Source organism: Condylostylus longicornis, unplaced genomic scaffold (genome assembly GCF_029603195.1).
Source record: "Condylostylus longicornis isolate FDR11 unplaced genomic scaffold, ASM2960319v2 ptg000135l, whole genome shotgun sequence".
Taxonomy (NCBI): Eukaryota; Metazoa; Arthropoda; class Insecta; order Diptera; family Dolichopodidae; genus Condylostylus; species Condylostylus longicornis.
The window spans coordinates 5,560,551-5,584,362 of NW_026578103.1; the positions used below are offsets into that span (position 1 = coordinate 5,560,551).

Consider the following 23,812-nt stretch of genomic DNA (forward strand, 5'->3'; position numbering starts at 1 on the left):
TACTAATGTGGCAGTAACCGTTTACACAAAATGTGTAAAAATTATAAAAGTGCAAAAAAAGAAAAAAATACAAAAAGTAAACAAATGTAAAGGTTAAAGTAAGGTTTTTCACTTAAATGAAAACAAAACAAAAATAAAGTAAAATAAAATATTACGGTAAATTAAAGGATAATTTTAAGGACGCCAATAGATTTTGAATTACGTTCAGTGTACCCTTGCTAGAATATTCTATTGGCAAATATTGTATAAAAATTATTAGAAGAGAAAATTATTTTATTTCCTTCATAATATTTTGTGTCCTTTAACTTTTTATTCCATCAAAATATAATTTTCATTTTATTCAATTTATTGGGTATATTTGTGTCAAAATTAAAAAAAAAAACAGAAAAGGAACACAAATTATTTTCTTTTTTACAATTAACTTGTTGTGTTCTATTTTAAAAAGGATGAGAAATTTCAACACTAATGCAAACTAAAAGAGAAAGTGAACTTTTACATGTGGTATAATGGAACAATTGAATCAATGCTGCACGAATGAATTCAACTCAATAGACTTCCTTACCTTATTTGAAAAAGGAAGAAATATGTACGTATAAATCAAAATTTGGAATTTAAAATTTGAAGAAAAAAATTATAATTTTTAAAAAATAAAAAAATAAAAATTTTGGAATTCGAAAATGTTATAAATATACGTAAGACATTTTTCTGCTTTAATCTGACAACTTTCAATACTGCAATCTTTTATTTTCTAACCGGATTCGTGCCAACCGAATTTCGTGAAAAATACGGTCAAGTAATGGGAAGTTCTGAATATAATGCTTGAAAATATTAATGAAGATGCTGTTATATAAAAATTATTATTGTAAATATTTAAATTTTAGATCTATAAGAACACTTTTATAATATACAAAGGGTAGTATGTATTTATTGTATTTTCAAGGGTTTGGGGGAGGACATCCGAGGTTTTAGTTGTAATAATAGACTTTAATAACAATAATGGCAATGGTAGTTGTAAGGAATATGCCGTTATCTATTAATATTTGATTAAAAATGAAATTTTGATTTAGAAATATGAGGATTTAAAAAAAACATCAACTATTTATCTCAAAAAAATTTGGTCTCGAAAGGATCCCGGAGAGTTTCACACTGGTTCAGAACCACCCCGTATTTCACGATTTGATATAATTTTGGCTTTTGCGTAGAAAAGCAAGAATGTGCAATTTTGCATTTATCTAAGGAATATTACGAACAAGAAAGAGCACAATGTTGTAGTTTTAAAAGAGAATTATTTAATTTTAAAAGGTACATACTGTAATATTATAGGATTCTGATTGTTTAGTGTTGCCAGAAAACTTTATATATTTTCTTTTGTTATTTATTCTTTAAGTGTTTTCATTTGTTTACCTTGACTAGGTTCACGAATTAATAATTAGTAGTAAAAATTGAAGTTAAATCATAACTTCTTACAGTTGTTGTCTTTGGCTTCGGTATTTTAATCAGTTTCTGTTTGTAATTTTAGAATTTTTGAAAAATTGTAGTAAAAATAGAAAAATCTAAGAAGAACTATATCTTACTAAGAACTATTTTGTTTTTCGAAATTATTTCTACGAGAACAGAGGAGCCAAAAGTTTTAATTTCTCAAATTTTTTTTGGATTTTGCCTAAATTATTTAAAAAGAAATTTCATTTTTAAAATTATTCAAAATTAGACAATTTGATTAAAATATTAATCTACTGTGGTTTTATGGTTAATTGATCTAAATTATATTGTTATGCATGTATACACTGTTGTACATTAAAAACTCAATGAACTGCGATATTTACATGAATCTTCATACATACACACACATACACATGTATGCAATTGTTTTCGGTACGAAATCAATTTTTTTTTCTTATACTTCGATCAAGAATCTAGGTCACGTTGAATTAACAAATAAAATATGTTCAAATAATTTTTTGAATCTTTTAATTAACCACAAAAATACCATATTTTTAGTGTTAAAATTTAGCCACAATTGATGTTTAATATTATCATTCATTTTTCTTAAAACAATCTATAATTGTTTTTAGCATTTTTAAATAAATTTTTGAAAAAAGCGCTTATTAGTTTTACTCTGTCCGTCCGTTTACAAAAATTTTACACCCTTGAAGATAGAAAGCCAAAATTTAGAATGTACATAGATCTATGTTAGAAACATATTCTCGTAGAAGAAAATTTTTACCCATACGCAATTAACCTTAAAAATCGAGCATTATGTTAGAGTCACTTTAAATTTTTTTTTAATTTATTTCAAACACTGCATAAATCATTCATCCTAAATTTATGCAATTTTTAAAATATATTCATATGTGAATGAAAGTAATATTTTATTAATGTAGCACTTTTGAATGCAGTATTTTCACTAGTTAAATGGAAAAATGCTATGTTACAAACCATTGGTTTGACCCAACTTTTTAGTAATATTTTATCTTTTCAATTTTATAAATGAACTGGTGTCATTTAAACAGAAACATCATTTATTTAAAATAACTTGGTTTTGTCAAAGATTGAGTGTTCAATATATATATGCATATGTATATTTGTGTTCAATGTAGTTACAGTCGATATAGTCAATACAGTGGATAATTATGAAAATTTTATTGGAACACGTAACAAAGAATTAAGGGAATTTTTTTTATCGAAAGTACTTAAATTTCAAAATATAGTGAAAGTTTGTTTACAAATTTACCAATGATTAGCATCGAGATTATACTTAAGAAGAACGAAGATTGTTGTTTTTTCAATATTTTCATGAATAACACTTGCAAAACTTTTCAAGTTCTAGAAATTTTACCCCTTTTTTAAGTGAAGGTAATTCTTCACTTTCTTCAAAATTCTTTAAAAATTAGTTCCAATCTTCGTTCGTGTGCTTTACAAATCTTAATCACTATGCCTCTATGCGATACAGCCAGCTGTAATTTTATAAACAACTATTGTCGGGAACTTTTTTTCTTATTCCGTCTTATACTTATTTTTTTCGGATTGTCCTAAATAGATGTTTTTCTTTCAGAGTCATCTTTTACATCTTTGATTAACTTTAGTAAATTTTAATTAACAGCCGCATGCAGTATAAAAAATTAAATATTGTTCTAGTTAATTATGCTCTATCTAATTTTGGAGAATGTCAGTAAATTGATATCCTCGAGTTCTTAAGTTTTTAACGCCTTTGTGCCTACGGACAGTTAAAATATAAAAAGTCTATTAAAAATTTGCTAAATGATTTTTTTATTTTGGAATTTTATCAAATTTAATTTTTAAACAATTTCATATTTTTTCAATTCCAATTAATGTTTTTTATTTAACTTGCGGTTTACAAAAACAGGACTAAATTAAACATTCCAATTAAAACTAAAGGAGAAAAAGCATCTATAAAAATTATACTATTAGACCATAAAACTTCCAACACTTACCAATAAATTTTCCATTCTAAAATTTCCTAATAAATAAAAAAATAAAAAAAGTAGGGACCAGAACAACCGCTAGTAACGTATTAGATCGCAAAATGTGAATCAATTCAATGTCAGATAATGAAACGATATCCCATATATGAAACAAAAAAAAAAGAACGCCTAGAAAAAACATTGAATTAAAGTGTAGATAACACGTAGGTTATTGGCATGTACTGAAATTGTGAACGCACAAAAACTCGTGAAAAACATAACAAATAAACTTCAACTATAAAAAACAAACAAGAAGAAAAAATGTATATGTATTTATATATATATTTATATGGATAAAATTAGAAATCGAATCGTATAATCGAAAACGTGACGATAATTTTATTGAACAAATTTGCAATCAATACAAATGAAATAAAACGAAATCCTTAAAAAAAATTGTTTCCATTCGTGCGAGCTTTAGGTGTGTTATGCAATACAGACTTTGTAATGGTATTATTCTTTTTCTGTTCCTATCACAACTTTTTGCTATTGCGTGTGTTGAATTGTTTATTGTCAATTTAAAGGCCCAAAATATGTGAAATTTTTGCTATCACTTTTGGAACACAACAAATTCTAAATGAACGGTAGAAACTTTTGAGACAATGAAAACTTGTTTTGCTGTGACAATATTGGCATTATCAATTCAAAACCTATTATTTTCAACAGGACCATTTAAGTCATTTTTTCAAAATTCATTCAAAAATCCTTACTTTTCATGTATACAAAGAGAGAAATCTGGTATAGATTTTATGTTGGAAGACCAACCCTTAACTTTTAATACGTATAATTAAATTCAAATATTGAGAACAGAGGATTTAAAGTTTATTTTTTAGAATTGTTCAACTTTATCTTATACTTATAAATAGTTTAGAGGCACGGTTGTCTTTTATTATTTAACTCAATGTTGCGGTTACTAAAATATTAAAGCTTCTGAATTAATAAATGTTATCATAATTTTGCCACAATCATTAAGAGCCTGATCGTGTTTCTCGTTATATTATTCGCTAAGTGAGAAAAAATTAACAAACTGTTATATACATATTTGTAAAATGTAATTTGCGAGTTCGAGGAATCATTCCGTATTGCGTATCTCGCTTTTTTCTAGATTGTATACAAAGTTTATTCACTTTGTTCCTTTTGTTTGTCTCCCATTATCAAAGCTTTCCAATCTGTACTGAAAAAATTGAAAATCTGTGTTTAAGGACTAAGTGCGCTGCTCCAGTGTTTACTTTTAGTGTGAGTAAGGAATTTAAACAAAATACTTTTATTCAACATACCTTATAGTTTCTCCAATAAATTATAATGCAAAACATTTGAATTTTCCCGTGTATTTTAACAATTTTTAGACATTTGTTTTTTTTTTTTTTTTATTTTATTTCATATCTTTATATTTAACTTTATTAGAATTTTTATTATTTTACACATTTCCAATTTGACCTATTGCCAATTATACCAATATACATATAAATATTATTATGTACGAGTATATCTACATGTTTATTCAGGATTATTTCCTATGGCAAATTTTCTCTTAGCTTTTATGAAGAACTGTTGACCTTCATTGTTATCATTGTTGTTGATAAACATGATTTTTATGTTATAGCAGGGTTTGAAACAAACGAAAAAAATTTATTAAATTTTTCGATATATTTTTATTGATTAATAATAAAAGATTAAAAATGATAATTTGAAATTTGGATATTTTATCATTGAGAATAAAAAAAATAAGGTAAATATTTAAGGTAGGCATAATCAAAATCAAAATGAATGTTGTACTATGTTGAATAGCTGTAGGTTAAAGCATTTTAAAATATTGAGAAAGATTTTAAAGATAGCTTTAATAAAGTCATCTGCAAATTATTGGTGAATATTAGATGTTACAAAAAGAGAACCTTAATGGCTTAAAATAATTTAATGGGTAAATATATTCAATATAATTAAGTTAAATTTTAATATAATTTTTGATGCATTAATCAATTTACATTAGGAAAATAATTAGCCTAATAGCAGACTACTCTATAGTTACTAAATTTTATAGCTGTTTAGTTATTAAATTTCTCATGAATTAAATGATTAATAGTAGAAAAGTAAAATAGTTTAAATGAGAGCATGCAATCTTAGAAGGAAACAAGGAAGGAATGGGAACAGTATCAAAGAAATGCAAAAAATTTGGAGGTAGTTTTCAAAATATACCAATCTATTAAATCTAGTAAATTAGTAATTTAGAAATCTATTCAAAAAAAAATTTCTTAGACTCTACAAAATTATTTATTACGCGTGACGCGGCCGTGTCAACTAACCAACCAATCATAAAAGAAACAAACGTCTAAGATATATTAATGTCTATTAAACCGCGCGTCTGTCCATCACAGCCGCAATTTGAAAACCCATTAACCAACTTTTCGCCATTTAAAACAAGTTGTTATTGTAAGAACTCTGTTTAATTTGTTTGAATCAAAGCAGTTGTTCGAGTAGCTGCTCTAAAATTAATTCCACTATATTTCGGGAAGAGCTAACAGTACTACAATTTCGCGTAAATAGATGGACTACTATTCCAGTAAAATTTAATGTTGATTAAAAGAGTTCTTGTAGTAGCCGCCATTAAACTTTAAAGAATGTTATCATCTGAAAAATTTTTGTTTGTTATGGTGCCGAATAACTTTTGAAAACCAATCGCATGCGTATCACACAGTTGACATGGTCTAAAAAATAGATTTTTAGTTCAAGTTAATTTAAAATTGGGATCAATTTACTATTGGCTATTTTTTTCTTATGGGACCTACTTCGAATTTCACGATTTAATTTGGTTGTTTTATAGTTCGGAAAATATGCTTTCAACAATTAAAGTGGAAATTAATAAAATTTGATCATATCAAATTCAAATTTCAGTTTTATATACTTTAAATCTTGTTGTTATTTCAAATTTATTACAAAAAAAAATAGATTGAATGCCAATGTGGAATAATAATGATCGTTATATTTGGTTATCCCTGCATATAATGTCGTCATTCTGCAATGTTTGTTTACACGTGTAGGTAGCATTTTCATATTTCATTTTTTTGTGTTTTATTATGTATGCATGCTTAATATTTTTAGAATTTTGAATAAATTTTATTATATCCTTAATACATTTAGGAGAAGAAGGAGGAAAATGTCTAAGAGCATTTTGTTTTGGAAATTTCTATTGCATATACCGTTACATATACAGTTAACGATATGCAGTTAATATACACAATGAACAACCAATATGATGTACATACATACATAATTGGAATGAGGATTTTCAGGAATTTCTTGATATATTTTATTCTGGTATTTGTTTAACATGTAAACTCATTAAAGTGATAAGATCTGTTCTTTTTCCCTATTTTCATGGTTTTGTATTCGGGTATTTAAAGTGTAATGTGGTTTTGACCAAAAATCTTGATAAATATTTTATGGCCATACAGAAAGTGTTATATACATGTTTTTCCGTGCTTGGCTGCAAAAGTGAGTTGTTCTTATTTTGTTTGCGTCATATTATATCTATATTACACAGAGTGTGTCATTGGTCTTCGGTATTATCAAGAAATGTAAATAAAATTTCCGATATACAAACGTTGAACTTAAAATTTTTTAACCACATTTTTTTTTATCTATACAGAAAAGTTTTCGAATTCTGTGTTATAAAAACTTCGATAAATACTGCCACCTAAAATAAAGTTAGGTAATCCTTTTGAGATGAAGATGAATAAAGTTGGATTAAACCAATGGTTTGTGAAAAGGTACTTTTTCCTTCAACAAGTGGAAATACTTATTAAAATACATTAATTAAAATTATTTTCATTCAAGTAAAACACATTATTAAAACTACTTTCATTTATACACATACCAAAATTTAAAAAAAATTGCATAAACTTAGGATGAGCAAAAAGAAAAGAATTAAAAAAAGTAATTATATTTTTTAATTTTGGAAATAAAAGGTGCCGAAAATTCAAATTTTACAAATTTCGAGAGGCAATAATTTGAGAGTGGATGGTGGTCAAAAAAAAATTTTCTACCGAAATAAACTATTTATTAATATCTAAACGCTGTTACAATTTCAGACTCCCAAAACTCATTTTCTAGAAGAAAAACGATATCAGAAACTTGAAAAAGATCCTATTTTAGATATAGCTTAATTTCAACAGCCTGTTTTTATACTGTGCCGCGATAGAAAAAGCTAACACTACATTTCTGAGTTTGCAACATTTGAAAAACGTATATGGTTTCTTTAAAATAAATAGTCGAAAATGGCATTTTTAGGGTTTTGGCGGGGTATAATTTCTAGATGGGGGAGATAGGTAAAAATTGTCTTCAACAGAAATAAGTTTACAGTAAAAATCTATTGTGCACGTGCAATTTCAACTTTCTATCTTGAAGGGACTTTCTTTCGAAAATTTTTAAAAGAAGTTGCAGTTTAATTAACACTTTTTCTATTAATTTAATTAAAATTTTTATACAGAAGAAATAAGTTTTTTTGCCTTTTCAGAAATTCTGTTTTGAAATTTCGCCATTTTAAATTTCAGTTTTTTTTAATGTTATTGAACCCGAAATGTATATGAATAATATAAAGAATTGCAACAACAAACTAAACACTAAAATCTTTAAATATTTCTTAGAATATTTCAATAAAATTTTTTGAAATTCATAACAAATTTAATTAAAAATTGGTCTGCAGTACCCTTCTTAACATTCGTCTAGTAAAAATTACTAGCATTTTTCCCCACAATTAAAATTATCTCATAAAAGTAGTTGTCGTTGTAATAAAAACAAAAAGAATGAAATCTTAAGTAAATAAGGATAACAATGAAATTCACGGGCAACGAATTGGGCGAAAGGAAGTTTTATTAAGAATTACTGTTTGTTTCTTGTTTTCAAGTTACCTCAAATAACACTGCATTGCATTAAACGTAATTTTAAAATTTAAATTGGAAAAAAATATGAAAAGAATCGTCATAAAATTCTTTATACCCGTACGAATGCATGTTTAAAGGGTAAACTAAATTTGTCTTACCGTTTGTAACGTTAAGAAATAACGGTCTTAGATATAAACTCAAGTATATGTTTTTGATCAGCGTCGAATTCTGAGTCGATTTAGCTTTGTTTGTCCGTCCGTCCGCCCGTCCCAGCGATAACTAAAAAACTAGTTGAGCAAAGTTCACTAAATTTTCACAAATGATTTATTGCAGTAAATCATGGTTCACGTAGATGCCATACAACTTCAAAATTTATTTAGCTATATCTCAGAAAATATAAAAGCTGTGACATTGAAATTTCACACAAACGAATGTGGTAGTAGGGCCAATGTGTTTAATAAAAGTCGTTGAAATTGCTTGGCTCCTTCTGGTAGCAACTGTAACACTCCAAAATTTATTTGGCATTATCTCAGAAATTATTGAAATTATAATATAGAAATCTCTTGAAAACAAGTATATTATTATGGCTGTTATGTGTGATAAAAATCATTGATATTTCTGGGCTCGTTGTGGTAGCAACCATATAACTAAATTAATCTGTCCCATAGTCAGCTATGGCATATTTATTCGCACATAGGATAACAAATTCGTACAGGTATCACAGAGTTAATTTGGTCAGCTCTTTTTTTTCTCGTTTTTAAATTATTCTCAGATATAAAAACCGGCATTGTATATTTCCCGGATCACATTTGTAAAGGCTTTACCAAATGCTTTATATTGGCACCCTTATTTTGAATTCCAAGATTGTTAAGCCGGTTTCGTCGAAAAGCCTACTATAGATGCATAATTTTTTTATTGAATGAAATTAAGACACAAAACTGTTAAAAAATATGCTAAAAATGTTCACTAGGAAAGGTTTATTTATTTCGAGACTGAGTCTGCTCCGAAACCTAAACAATTCAATAAATTTTCTAAGTAAGCTCTTATCCAAATCCTATTCTGACCTTACAAATTGCTAAAAATAGCTTCTTTCATGGTTTCTTATTCAAGTATGAAAAAATAAATTGCAGTTTTGAAAATCTTTTATCTTTATTCAATTATTCAAATTTATTCAGGCTTTTGTTTCTTAAATTTCAATAACATTGTAATAGATACAGTATACAACAAGATTGTGTCGTTCAGAAGTCGTCGGTCAATGCAAATAATTACAAAACACACACATATGAAAAAGAAAATCTAAATATTATTTCGAACAACTAAACATTCTAAAATTTACTGGAAATTTACATTAATATTATGGCAACATATTCCTTAGAAAAGCTTTGAGACACTCTATAAAAAATGATGAAGTTGTCCTAATGTTTTTTATAACTTTATTTTTGTATTTTATATTCTATGTGTTCTATATTATTATTTTTCTATTATCCTTTTATAATTCTCTTGTGATGTCAAGTAAATCTTTTATTATTTTTTGTTGTTGTCGTTGGACATACATGGGTACATATAATTACTTGTATATATTTTGTAATTTATCTACATATTGTTGTAATTTAATTGAGGTAATATTAGAAGAAAACACACCTGGAATATATTATAATTTTACATATGTACCTAAATACATACATTCATTTATACGAGTACAGGTCATCTTTTGGTTCTACTTCTTTTAGTTAACTTAGTTATGTGTTACATATGAATGTATAAAAAACGGTATTGAAACGGATAAAAAAAATGTTAGAAAATTTAAGGTCAATATTTTTTAAAATTTGGTACGTAAGGGGTTGTATATGTGTGATGCACATTTATTTAAATAAATGAATATTCATTTAAATGAGTTTTCTTGTAAAAATATTTGTTTACATTCTATATTGTCCCAGAATAAGGTAGCCAAACGGCACTTGTCTCATTGACTTATACTTTTTTTGTTAGAATATTTGTTTTTTTGAAAATGGAATACCTGAAATTTGCTAAATATTGGTACAGAAACTAGTACTTATGAACTTTAGCTTTTGATATCAACATATTGTATAATTGGTCAATAAAATGTTTCCCATCTTGGATTCTTGCTCTGTAGCCGAAGTTGTGGATCCACGAACTGGCGTATTAATACTTAAATTGTGTTGTTAATTCTTTTGTTTTTTAATTTTCATCAAAATAATGTAAAAGTTTTTGAATATTAAGGATTAAGAAAAATATAAGAATGGAAGCTGTAAGAATATTGGAAGAAAGTTCGTCATATAACTTAGTAATAAATAATTGTTTTAAATTATATATTCTGGCTATATGTTAGGGTATTTACAGGGCATGAAAGTTATTTTTACTACAGTCTAAGGAGAAACTATACGTGTCAGTAAATTTTGATATTGAGTTCAGTGTTTGGGTATGTAAATTAGTTTGCATTCCATTTGCTTTCATTTTGTTCGATAAAGTAAGTAAATTTCGATTCCGAGAGCGGAACTTGCTATTACTAGTAGAGAAACATGTGTTTATGTTATTGGCAGTTTATTTACATCTAATTAGGATATGAGTATAATAATCAGAGAAAGACTAATTTAAGTTAATAAATTTTAATTGTGATTTTGCCTGTTCCCGAATATTTCAATTCAGGTTGGCAAATCTTACAATTTTTTTTATTTAATTATTAATTTCCACTTTTCTTTCTAATTCCTTTTACCCTCAAATATGCGGAACTCACACTTGAAATCTAATTTTATGAATTTTTATTTTATACGAAATTTTTAGTATTTCTTTGCAATTTTATTTTTAAAATTCGTTTATTTTTATTTTTTTTACTTATATTACTTTGCATACCCATATATGTAGATATGTAAGTATGTATAGGTCGTGCATGCTACTCTGCTTGAATTGGAATGTGATTTAATTATTTGATTAAATTATTTTCTTTATGGCCATCTAACCTAGATATGAAATTGTTTTTATTGTATTTAAAATTTGAGTTTAATTTTGTAAAAAAATAAAAATGAAAAGCAGAACGAAAAGGTAAATTGGGTATGAATTGAATAACATATTTAGAATTTTTTTTAGTAAAAAAAAATAAGTGTAACACAATTACAGCTTTCCCGATTAGATTATGAATTTTGGATTCACATTGTTTGCTTTTTAGCTTGTACATGATTTATTTATAGAGCACTACATTTATTTTTACCGAAGTGGAAGTCTTCTTGTTTTTCAAGTTTGGTCAAATAAATTTTCATGAAAGATCTGAATTTATTTTTGGAACTTTTGGCTAGCCAGGTTTCAAAAGGAAGACGATATCTATGCATTTTTGTCAATATTATACATATAGACTATCTATCGCTATTATAAGGTAGTGAACCAAAGAGGATTGTCTATAATATCATATTTATTATAATATTAAAGATAATTTTAATAACTGGGTCGACTTGCATGTTAGACAAAAAATAAGGAAATGATATAACCTTGAAATTTAATATTGAAATTCAGTTTGGGTACAGTGTTTTCAAGAAAGTCAAAATCCACAAAATAAAACCCTTGAGTGATTCAATTTCATATTTCTCGAAGAGTAAGAGCAACTAGAAGTTCGATAGTTCTGCATATAACGAGCTAACTACGACATGAGAACAATATTTTTTTGAGGCTACAATTTTGATTTAACGAAACTTGAAGCTGAAAGCGGGCTAGTGTTAAATTTTATTAAGTTTTACATATCTTAAGTAAATTGTTTTTAATTTTCTTATAAGATATCTTTATCTTGATGGTGCAATATACTCAAACCAATATTACCCCACTAAGATGATATAAGCATCAATTATGAATAAAAACATGTTTGCAACAAGTAGAAGATATTATAAATCATCATAAACCCTTTAACATTCAGATTTCATAGATAGAATTGATCTAAAAAAAATCTGAAGTTTCTAGATTGAAATAATACAGGAATATGTGGAACGAGAGATAACTTCCACCAAGAGCGTTCATCTGGAATCTGCGATAATAATTCGTAAATTTACAAAAATTCAGTTTAATAAAATGAAATAATGGCGAAAAAACGTTCATTACATTTTTCGTTTGCTATTTAGGTAATTTTCTTTAAAATTTGTTTCTAATGAGTCTACTTCATTGGTTGATATTGCGATAAACTTCAAAGGTTTTTCTTTTAGCTTTATTGAGATAGGAATTGTTATTACTTTGAAGTTTACTTTGGAGGACTATGAAAAATTATTAAGATCAGTAAAACGACGGACAATTTTGCACATTTAATTAATCTAAAAAGCTGGAATCTCTGGTTTTCTTATCTTTTCAAACTGAACACATTGCTTTTAAATGCATCTTTAAAATTTCTAGCACACAAAAATAAAAATTCATTAATTATGTTCATCATCGCTTATAGTAAACAAGCAATGAATTTAATTGCTTATTAAAATATAATTGCTGCATTGCATTGGTGTAAATGCCATGTACTGCAATAATGATATGCAAATGTTTATGGTGAATCCGAATTTTAACACTATGTAAGTGAAATAAGTTAACAACACGAATCCATAAACGCTTGCCTCTATAAATATGAATTTTATATCGACAAGGATTTCAACGTAATTGTCTCTATAAAATTGAGTTTTAAGAGACAATTTTCAATTGATAAACTTTAGATACTCATGATATAAACAAGATATGAATATAATATTTGCAATGAGCAAAGCATTTGTTGCGGTCAGAAATTACTTCAAAAAATCTTTCCAAGAAATTCTTCTTGGAAATGTGATTAATTTCAACTTTATTATTTTAAGTGCTTTGAAATTGCTCGCAAATAATTCTCACTAATATAACAACATTTATTGTTATGTTTCATGTTTAAACCTACAACCTATTAAAATAAAAATACATTAATTTATTATCAAAATCGTAGATCCAAATCCAGTAGGTTTAAGAAATTATATAAAGTTGTGTTCAATTCATATTTAAGGTGTGAAGTTAATTTAAAAAGTAAACTATCTTAAATATTTTGTTTACGTTGAAATAAGGATGTTGAATTAATTTTCATCGTTTTCATTTTGACAGAATTATGTAGTAAATTAAAAGACGAATGAGACCAAAGGAAAAATGAAAAATTTTTAAATTCGCTTCATACTACATATTTGATATTGTTTTTTTAAGTCCCAGTTACTCAAACATACTTGCTTCAAACCAAGTTAGTTTGAAATAAATTCTTTAGATAATACCGCAACAAAATAATATGAATGCTCCCCATGTTGTAATTCATTTCTCCACAATTTTCTTTACAACTCTAATATTCTTTAAAAGGAACAGCTGTACTGTAACAATTTTACATCACTATTATCATCCATTATTGATAACAGTTATAATTTTATACCTGTTTCATTTGAATGTAAAATTTCTGTAAAGAAAAGAAAATAGAAGTAGAGAATAGATTAAAAAATTATTGAGAGGAAACTGTAAAATGTTCATATATTATAGTGCTTTTGCAGAAACTGAAATTGAGAGAATGAAAGAGAATACAAGAGAGTATAAAAATTAAAAATTTGAATTAAAAAAGAGCAAGAAATTTTTTTTATTTATTGAGTTGAGAATGAAATTCTTGTAATACTATAAGAATAATATGTATGTATATAGGAATATGAAAAAAAGGGACATAAAACAAAAATAGATGCACTGTGGAGCATGCTCCATAAAATTTTTCATGTAGAAAAATATTTCGTCGTGAGTATAGCACGAGAATTCATATAATATTAAGTAATAGATTTATGTGACCCACAAAAAGAAAATATGTAGCTCATTTGCAGAAATTCGTGTCTATTTAATAAAGGAATGTACAAAATAATTTTTTTTTTTTGGTATAAATTAGAAGGATGATAAGAAAAATACGAAAATATAGAATACGACAGACCTAGGTACGATGATTTTTGATAAGCGTTTAAGGACTTTTGTTTTGTTATAAGCGATTCCGCTGTTTTAATTTTATTTTTTTTCTTTTATCTCTTTCGCTATTTTATTGTTCTTTGCCCATTTTACAGTTGATATTCTTTGATGTATTCTCCAATAGTCCTACAGTTCTATGTAAATTTTCGCAATGAAATTTTTTATGTTGTTCGATTTTTGTTGGGAACTATTTTTATGCTTGTTTTATTTGTTTGTTTCTCGTTTTTTAATTTTTGTTTACTGCTCTGAATTCCGATTTTTGGTTTGCAAAATTTTAAGAAAAAACACAAAAAAAATTTGTAAAAGACCCTTTCATTTTGTTTTGTTCGTCGTAAATTTATGGAAAAATTTATTTCGTCGAAAATTTTTTTTCATTTTGATTTTAAAATGTAAATGATTTTCGTATTTGCTTTTAAATAAGTTTTTTTTGCTTTGTTGAGTTGAGATATATTGAGAGTAATTGAGAGATAATTTCCAAAGTAAATTGGAGAGAAAAAGAGGAATTTTTGAGAGAGAATAAATATTTTTTTTTGTAATTATTATTACTTGCTTACGTTTTTAACATTTTGATATTTTAAAGGTAGCAAAAAAATTTTTATTTAAAAATAGGAAAATTTTTTAAATTATAAATTTAATTTTCATACAAAATTATTAGTTTGCAGAGTTTCTGAAAATAACTTTCTATTGCCTGCTTTTTTTTTATTTCTGTTATCCTTCTTTCTTATACTTCTGCTACTGCTGATATCTTACTGTTATTGATGGTATTGCTAATTTTTATTATACTGTTGTTTCATTTTTATTCATTTCAAACTCTATGTTTTTCCATGTATGATTATTTTGCAGTAGAGCTAAAATTTTAGAGTTATAGAATTTTTTTCATATTAGTATAATTTTCATATTCAAATTGCTCGGTAACGGTGTATCGCTTAATTTTTACGTTATTACGGGAAGTAAATTACAAAACATAAAAAGAAGAAAAGTAAAAAAACAAAAGCATATAGAAAACATAATTACAATAAAAATTGATTTCACGAAATGCAAAAATAAAACATAAAGTGTTAAAAATAAGGAATAACGTATAAATTTATTAATATTAAAGAAAATTCAGGATATTAATATCCTTTTTTAATATAAATGTAAAAAAAATATTCTATACTAAAAATTTCTTACTTTTTGCTGTATTTTCCTGTGTTTTTAAATTGGTTTTTTAATAAAATTCTATATATGTATATTAAAGGAAAACTAAAAAAAAATTATGATTATTATTGAAAGAAAATTTTAGAATTTCACATATCCTTTTACATATTTAATTACTAAAGGACAAAATATACAAAAAAATTGAAAATTAAATTTCATTTTTAAAAAAATTATTAAATAAAACTAAAGATTTTTTTTCTATATACGCATAACTCTATATCAGAGAATTAAAAATTCCAAATTGTTACATGAAAATTAAATAGAACGAGGAAAAAATTTTTTTAATAGAAAATAAGAAAATTAAAGAATTTTTAAAACTATGTAATATGCAGAGTTTATAAAGGAAAATTTGGTTAAAGTGAAAATAAAAATTTATTTATAAGAAATATTTTTAATATAAATGTGGATGTTTGTATGTTTGTATACAAAGTTTTATATTTCATTTAATTAATTTATGTGTGTTTTTGTTCTAAATGTACCAATTATTTTAAATTAATTCAATATTATATATTTTTATGAAATAATTGTTCTTAAATTTATTTTTAATATTTATTTAAATAGAAATAATTTGTATTTTAAATTTATCAGTGGAAAATCTAGAACGTAACAAAATCATTAACCATTATATTGACTATTAATTTATTATGAGTGTATAGGTAATTCTATTTTAATATTAGATCAATTTTTCTTCAGCCAAAGCTAATAAAATTTTTATAATGTTTAAATATATTAAATTATAAGGGAATGGAATCTTAATTTTCCATATAAACATAATACATATATATATAATCACACATATATATATTTAAATATTTATCCGTTGTGTATAAACTAATAAAATAAAATTCTAAAAGAAAATTAGGTCTGAATTTTTATAGAACATTTTCATAATTTGACTGCCAAAATTTCATATTATGATTGTGTATGGTTGATGTTTACACTTTATTATTATTAATATTTCTATATATATCTATGTATTTACTAATTTTGTATTTTAATTTTGTATTGATATTATTAAACATTTTAATTTTAAGAATCTAAAATTTAAACATTATGCACATATAAACAGTACAATCTCTATATAATGAACATCAAAAATCTTACAATGTTTGCTTGTATAATACAGAGATTTCCTTGTAGTACAGAAAGTGTTCAAATGAGTAATAAAATGATATTTTCAACTGATTCACTAATTAATCACACTAAATTTAGATTTTTGTTATATTGAGAGTTCATTTTACAGAGATTCTACTACATATATATATTAAATAGGTTTCTTTGTTATACTTTTACGTATATTGCATAATATTGTTTATGAAATAATAATAATAATAATATAGAGCAAAATAATGTGATTAAGGGTGACAATATTTTTATAAATTTATCAATAAAATAATGAAATTATTAATATATTTATAATAAAATAAAGTTGTTTGTATTGTATATGTTTATAATATTCATATATGTATATTATTTATTAATTTGTATATTCACAAATCACAATGTATTGATAGTGTTTCAAAAGCATTCAATATAAATCATTTCATATTCACCATTATTTTCAAAAAAGAAAATTTTTTATATTAATTCATTTTTTTTTCTGTTATTATTGATAATGTATAATAAATGTATGTATGTACATGTGTATATGAATCTATAATTCATATGAAATATAATTATCATAATATATAAAATAAAAATATGATTTATAAATGTGGTATATAAATATTTAAAAGAATAAAAAATAAACAAAAAAATAAATAAATTACACACAATATAAGAGCAATCCTGTATATGTATGTGCATGTGGCTATATAAGTACTTAAGTTAGTATAAATATTAAGTGTATGTACATATATTTTATATTTGATATAAATGGTACTTAAGCTAATCAGTGTCATTAATTTTAGGCAAAAAGAAACAAAAAAAGTACAAAACTTTTACTTAAAAATAAAAAAAAAAAATTTTTTTCCTAACCTATATTATGTTGTACCAAAAATACAGTTAAACCTAGGTAAGAGGGAAATCTCTGCAAGTGAAATTATTTTCAGTGTTCCGTCGAATTTTCTTACAATAATTTTTTCTTAGTCGGAATGTTGTTTACCATTTTCAATTGCAATTTATTTACTCCTTAATTTTCTTTAGTTTTACTCATGCATTAAAAAATTTTAACAGCCACAAATTTTTTAATTTTTTCTGGATACAAGTGCTTTAAAAATTTTAATACTTTATTTCGTTCCAAAAATTTTCGATCCTTTAGCAATATTTTTATTATACTAGAAAATTTCCGTACTTCTAGGGTAATACTGTTTCTTATACTTAAGTTTAATATTACTTTTTTTTTAGAATCTTCATTTGCTAAAATGAGAGGGAAAGGAATCCTAAATCGTAACCCTAAATGAGATAGGTTATATATAATTTTTCTAACACACTGCAATCTTTTAACCGATTTCAAAATGATTAGTTTTACAAAAGTCGACAATACCATTTTTAACAACATTGCAATAATGCTGAGAAAATTTATTGCAAAATCATTCCGACTGGTTCAAAATAAAGAGATGAAAATAGGCATTTCTTATTGAGACTATTTCTCTGGTAAAAATAAGACAATATAATATTGTGATAATTTTGCTAAAAACGCTCATATGTGTATGTTTGCAGGCACTGTTTATATACAATGTAGACATTAATAATATTAAAGATAAATAGTTGCATTAAATTTTATTAAAAAATTGTACGCAAATTTATGATTATTTTTATGATGTTTGAAGCACAAAACAAAAATTATGGGTATCTCTATTTCTTTATTAGTTCCCGTGTAATATAATAACTTTAATAAGAATAATATTTTATATATCGTACAGGCATACTTATATACATTAATGTAATTAAAATTTATATCATATGCATATATATAAATGTATTTGTGGCATTATGACAAAATTGCATTTATCGATTTACCACAAAATCCAGGTATTACAATATTTAAATTCTCCATGTTCAATTTTATAACCAAGCAAAATTTGGTTCAGGGAGTTTCCGCAGTTCAATTCATATTCGAGTGAGAAACTATTTCCATCGAAAAAATATTGCCAGTGTCGCCTGTATATATGTATGTATATAGGAGCAGATTGAAATAAACTGATTTCATTCAAAAGAAAATCGATAAAATTAAAAAAATTGTAGTAAAAACTGATAACAGACTAATTATAAAAAATATTAACTTTAATTCTGTAAACTCTGAGTCCTTTAAGCTGAAATATAATTTTTCAGAAAAGAACTTTAAATTTCAAAAATTAATTTACTCGAAACTATTTATTCAGGCTTAGGCAGTTTTTTCTTATTACCACAGTGTATAGCAATAAGTGTGTATATATAAAATAATACTTACATTATACATACTTTTACGCTACATTCATAAACATAATATAACTCATATAAATATAATATTGTAAGTATAACTTTCTACAAAAAAAAATTTAATATTATTTTCCAATAATACATTTTATATGCATATCCTTGTTAATATTTTCTACGTTTATACATATTGTATCTATATATATGTACATATGTATGTACAAATAATATAATAACATATAATGTGTAACTTAAACAAATTTGAGTAATAACCAGCCGTCAATCATTTCTTATAACCATGCTACATATGCACATACACAATATATTACATTAAGTACATTATTACATACATGTATTTATATACATATACACATATATTATCCTTATTTAATAATTTTTTTTTGCGTTTTCTATTTAACTTTGTGACGAAAATTTTCTTTATTTGTTGCCTTTATATGCGAATGGTTTTCTTTTTTTCCCCGTGTTTTCTTTTTTATTTCCCTATGACAAATAGGTGTAGTTACATTTATATACATATATAAATGAAAAATTTGCGGTGAAATAAAGAGGAATGAATGAGGGTGAGAGGGTGGAAGTCATTGGAGATGGAAGAAAATTAAAGGTTTGACGGAAAAGACATGTGTGTATTTTAACTAAATGAATGAATATCTCTATATATTTATATATTATGTAAACTATATTACATTATTATATAAAGTATATTTGGAGAATTTGTAGTTGAAATAAGTTAGTATAGAAAAAAAATGTAGGGGAATTTGCTTTTTGGTTTTTTTCCTTTCTTTCATATTAGAAAATTTGTGACAATTTATAGGTGATTATTTCGGTTAAATCTATATAAAACTTTATAAATAAGTGTAATTTATTTATGAGCTAACAATTTTATTTAAAGACTCTAACAAGTTATTCGAAAAATAAAAAAAAATTCATAACTTTCATATTGGTAATTATTCTTTTTTAATACTTTGAATTTTGTTTTACCAAATTACGTTTATGACTTTTTTACAACATTGATTACAAAATGTTGTAGGCTTACCTTTTGAAAAAATATTGCATATTTTTTGAATAAAAGCTCCAAATTGAAAGCAGCCATTCATAATGCACGAATTTGACGGCTTTACGGGAGTTAGAACAGTGATTATATTTTTGGAGAGAGTCAAACTTATCGTATATAGTTTTTGCTTCAATAGAAATTTGAAATTATTGTAATTGCGATAAAGTAAAATGTCGAAAAGTTTACATTTTCAGAGATGATAATAATATATGGACCGGGGGGCAAGCACAAGAAATTCTTTTTGTCAGATGAAATAAACCAACTATTAATTTCTAAAAGATGTTGGTTAAAACCGTACACGCCTTTACAGCCATTACAGTTTGGTTATTTAAACGGAGAAAACTGGTAAAAATTTTCTTAAAAAATATTAATTTTTTAACAAAAAGTATAGAACTTTTGTAAATAGGCGCATTTGTCCGCCAGCAGATAAAGTAAAAGTCATATCTCATACTAAGCGAGCTTAGTAAAATTTAGGGGTAAAAAAACAAATTGATTGCTCTAAATTGAAGAAGAGGTTGTTTAGCTAAACTAGACCCCCCTTAAAAGCAAATCAGTTGTCAGTTTCCAAACTCGCATAATAGTTCCCAGTTAACTAAAATGGTTTGAGCTCGCGGCTGATATCCTTTATTAAATTTAATAAATTAGATTTTATTCCATTCACCATCTACGATAGAATATTTTATATTATCGTTTACTCATAACTAATTGGATGCAGATAAACTGGGTAAGTCAAAATTTTGTAAATATCTAAGTTTTAAGCTCGGAAAAGGTAGTAACTCTTTAATTTCGGTTCGATTGAAGAAAAGGTTTGAGTAGTTATTGATTTTAAAAATAATTCTATTTTTGTTGGTTTACAATGTTGTAATTTAGTCTACACAAGAGTGTTGATAAGGCAACTGATCCAGCGAAGTGGTAGTAATTGTATAAATTCTTACAAGAGCGGGGGACACAAATTTAGAAATGATATTTTCGTGTAACATACTTCAACCTTTAATAAAATTTTTAGTAGTGATAATTTTTCTCAACTATCACAAATTATCTTTTCTCGTTTTATCTGATAATGCTGATTGTTATTTCAGTTATGAAGTTTATGGAATCCATATAGTTTTTAAAATATACTTATTAATTTTAATTTATCGTGTTTTCTTTGTGAATGCAAAATCAGAGATAAATTCAAATTAAATACGACTCTGTATAACTTATTATTTGTTATCGTAAACCGACCTTGTCTAAACCCAATTTTAAAAAGCTCTGTAATATATCTAAAATCTTAAATAATAGTTCCAGTTTAATAGCCGGGTTCTTATTTTGAAAAAATTTGTAAGTTTTTCTGTCATTAAGGCTCAATTATTGTTCATCTTCACAGCGACTTTTATTTTCAATTACAGGTATTTTAATATTATAGATTTATTTAGCAAAAAATCAGTTTTCTTCGTTCCCACTAAGGTAAAGATAAAATTTCTGGTAAAGAGCAAAACACTTTCGTCCTTCTATAAATCCTTATTCAGATGAAGTGAATGATTTTTGTGAGCACATTATTGAAGTGGCACACATCCCAGACGTTTTAATAATTGCAAACAAAATCTAAGTAGGAATACACATATTGTTGTGTAAACTTACTTACTGATTGCAGATACCAGCAGAAATTGCATATATCAAGATTTTCTTACAAAGAATTTCCTTGCGTTGTCAATGCGATTTACAAATTATTTATTTTTTATGAATTTTTTTTCGATTCTAAAAATTTTGCTTAAGTTGATAAGTCAAGACCAAATTTCTTTAAACTCTACAATAAATCATTAACAAGTTGTAAATCAGCTACCTTTCTGTTAGATTTTTATTACCTCTTCCATTATTGTTTCTCTGTTATTTGGGGTCGAAATATATGTCTAGAAAAAGTTTAATTTAATTCTTTTGTACAATTACAAATTTTACTGTACTAGTAATTCATTCAAACAATTTTTATGTTTTGCTTTCACTAATTTTACTTTAATTTACTTGTGCATTTATTTTAATAAACATTTAAAATTGTAACTTTATTTTTTTTTTCATTGAGTAATAACCAGAAAACATGCACAGTTTATTCGATTAAGTTGTAATGTACAGGTAACACCCTCGACAATATTTTTGTAATGAACAAACTATTACTGAATAAAAAAGTTTTAAATTCCATATTCACTTTTGATATTTTGAAAACAAAATTTTTTCAGTTTCATCAGTTTTGGGGAATTTAGATTTTCGTTCTTGTATTGAATTGGGAGGGTTATGGGAAAATGTCATACTAAATGCCATATTTAGATCACAATAAAATAAAGTGGGAAGTAAATAAGTACTTTTTATACCTTTTACAAGAATTCTTAAATTTCGTACTCTATTTTGAATAACAAGCCGAAACAAAGTAAAAAACATATACATAAAAAATAGAGAAAAATTCAAATTCTGTGAAAAGCATACTTTTTTAAATAGCAGTACTTTTTCCATCATTATGCATTTTATTGTGGTTGAATGCAATTTATTTCATGAGGGCTTACAGTATTTCTGCCCAGTTCCTTTATAATTATGTATTAAGAAACGCGACTAAAACCATTACCCCATTTGACTTTAAAATTAAACTTCAATTTATTTTTTATTATTCTTTTACTTTATTTACTCTATAATCCGTGCATCCGTGAAATATGCAATTTAAAATAAAATTGTAATTCTTGATTTTTTACGATAAAAATTATTGCGATAAAAGTTTAGTTCAATATAAATTTTATTTTAACGATCAAAGACCACATATTACCTTTTAAATGTATTGTACATGAAACATAAGCTCGTTTTGAATTAAAAGTAATTTAAGTTAGTAAAATTTCGAGATCTAAGTATTAATTAAGCAAATACCTTTGAACGTATTTCAATATAACGTTAAATATCCTTTAAAGTTGCTATAATTTTACCATTTTTTAATTTAATAGAGTGAGATAAAAATCTGCCAGTTTGCAAAAATACTTACTATTTTCGAATAACCTTTAATAACCTTACTATGTTTTCTTTAAATCCTTAGTGTTATGAAAATTTCGTGGTGTAATGAAAATCAAAATTTAATAAATTAAAATTTGTTCATATTCATGTTCGTATTAGAGACCATTTTAATTTACCTCAGAAACCTAGTTTATTAATATTAATAGTAAATGTAATTTAGATTTTCTCTCTGTTATAAAATGGGGGCTTCGCAATAAAAGAAGATGCACTTGTATGTTAGAAAATCGATATTATTGTTAAGATAAAAAATTCCATATGAAATCAAAAATATGTACGTAGCTACTTCAAGCTTCTTCTATAAAAATATTTAGATTTTAAATAAACTTTTAATTTATTTTCTTTTACAAAATTTAAAACTGTTTAAAATTTTACCTATATTCTGACTATTGAAGTACCTACTACTCGTAAGTAAAAAACAACTTACCACAGATTGCGTATATTTTTGTAATATATTGAATATAACATTTTACATTTATGTGTATATATACATAAATACGTATAGTAAAGTTAATTTTTATCGACCGCATTGCATTTAATAAGAGTGATTGTGTGATGGCAGGAAATTTCGCATGTTAAGTTTTCAGTGCAAATGAATTTCTCTATGATAGGTAAGCGTAAACAAACTATTTTTAGAAAAATGTTCTTTTTATCTGTTAAAATGTCTATTTGCTAATACTTGATAAAATTTTCAGAAAAATATGAGTCCCGAAAATGGAACAATCCTAAGAGCCAAATATACGTTTTTCGAAGATAATTTTCACTTTTACTTAATGCACGCCAATTTAGGTATTTAAAGTGAGTTCTCATAATCTTGCCATCATTTT

The 23,812-nt window shown here is 25.2% G+C and overlaps 1 long non-coding RNA gene across 2 annotated transcripts in view; it reads left to right on the forward strand.

The window, feature by feature from the left end:
• Window positions 1-15,225: 15,225 nt before the first annotated feature.
• LOC129615254 (uncharacterized) overlaps window positions 15,226-23,812 on the forward strand; it is a 74,363-nt gene continuing 65,776 nt past the window's right edge. The window contains exon 1 of one of the 2 annotated variants that reach the window (XR_008697443.1): window positions 15,226-15,474. This is a non-coding gene — a long non-coding RNA (uncharacterized LOC129615254). Of the gene's footprint in view, window positions 15,475-15,976; window positions 16,192-23,812 lie in introns of those variants that run through there. The other variant, XR_008697442.1, reaches the window with a different exon arrangement.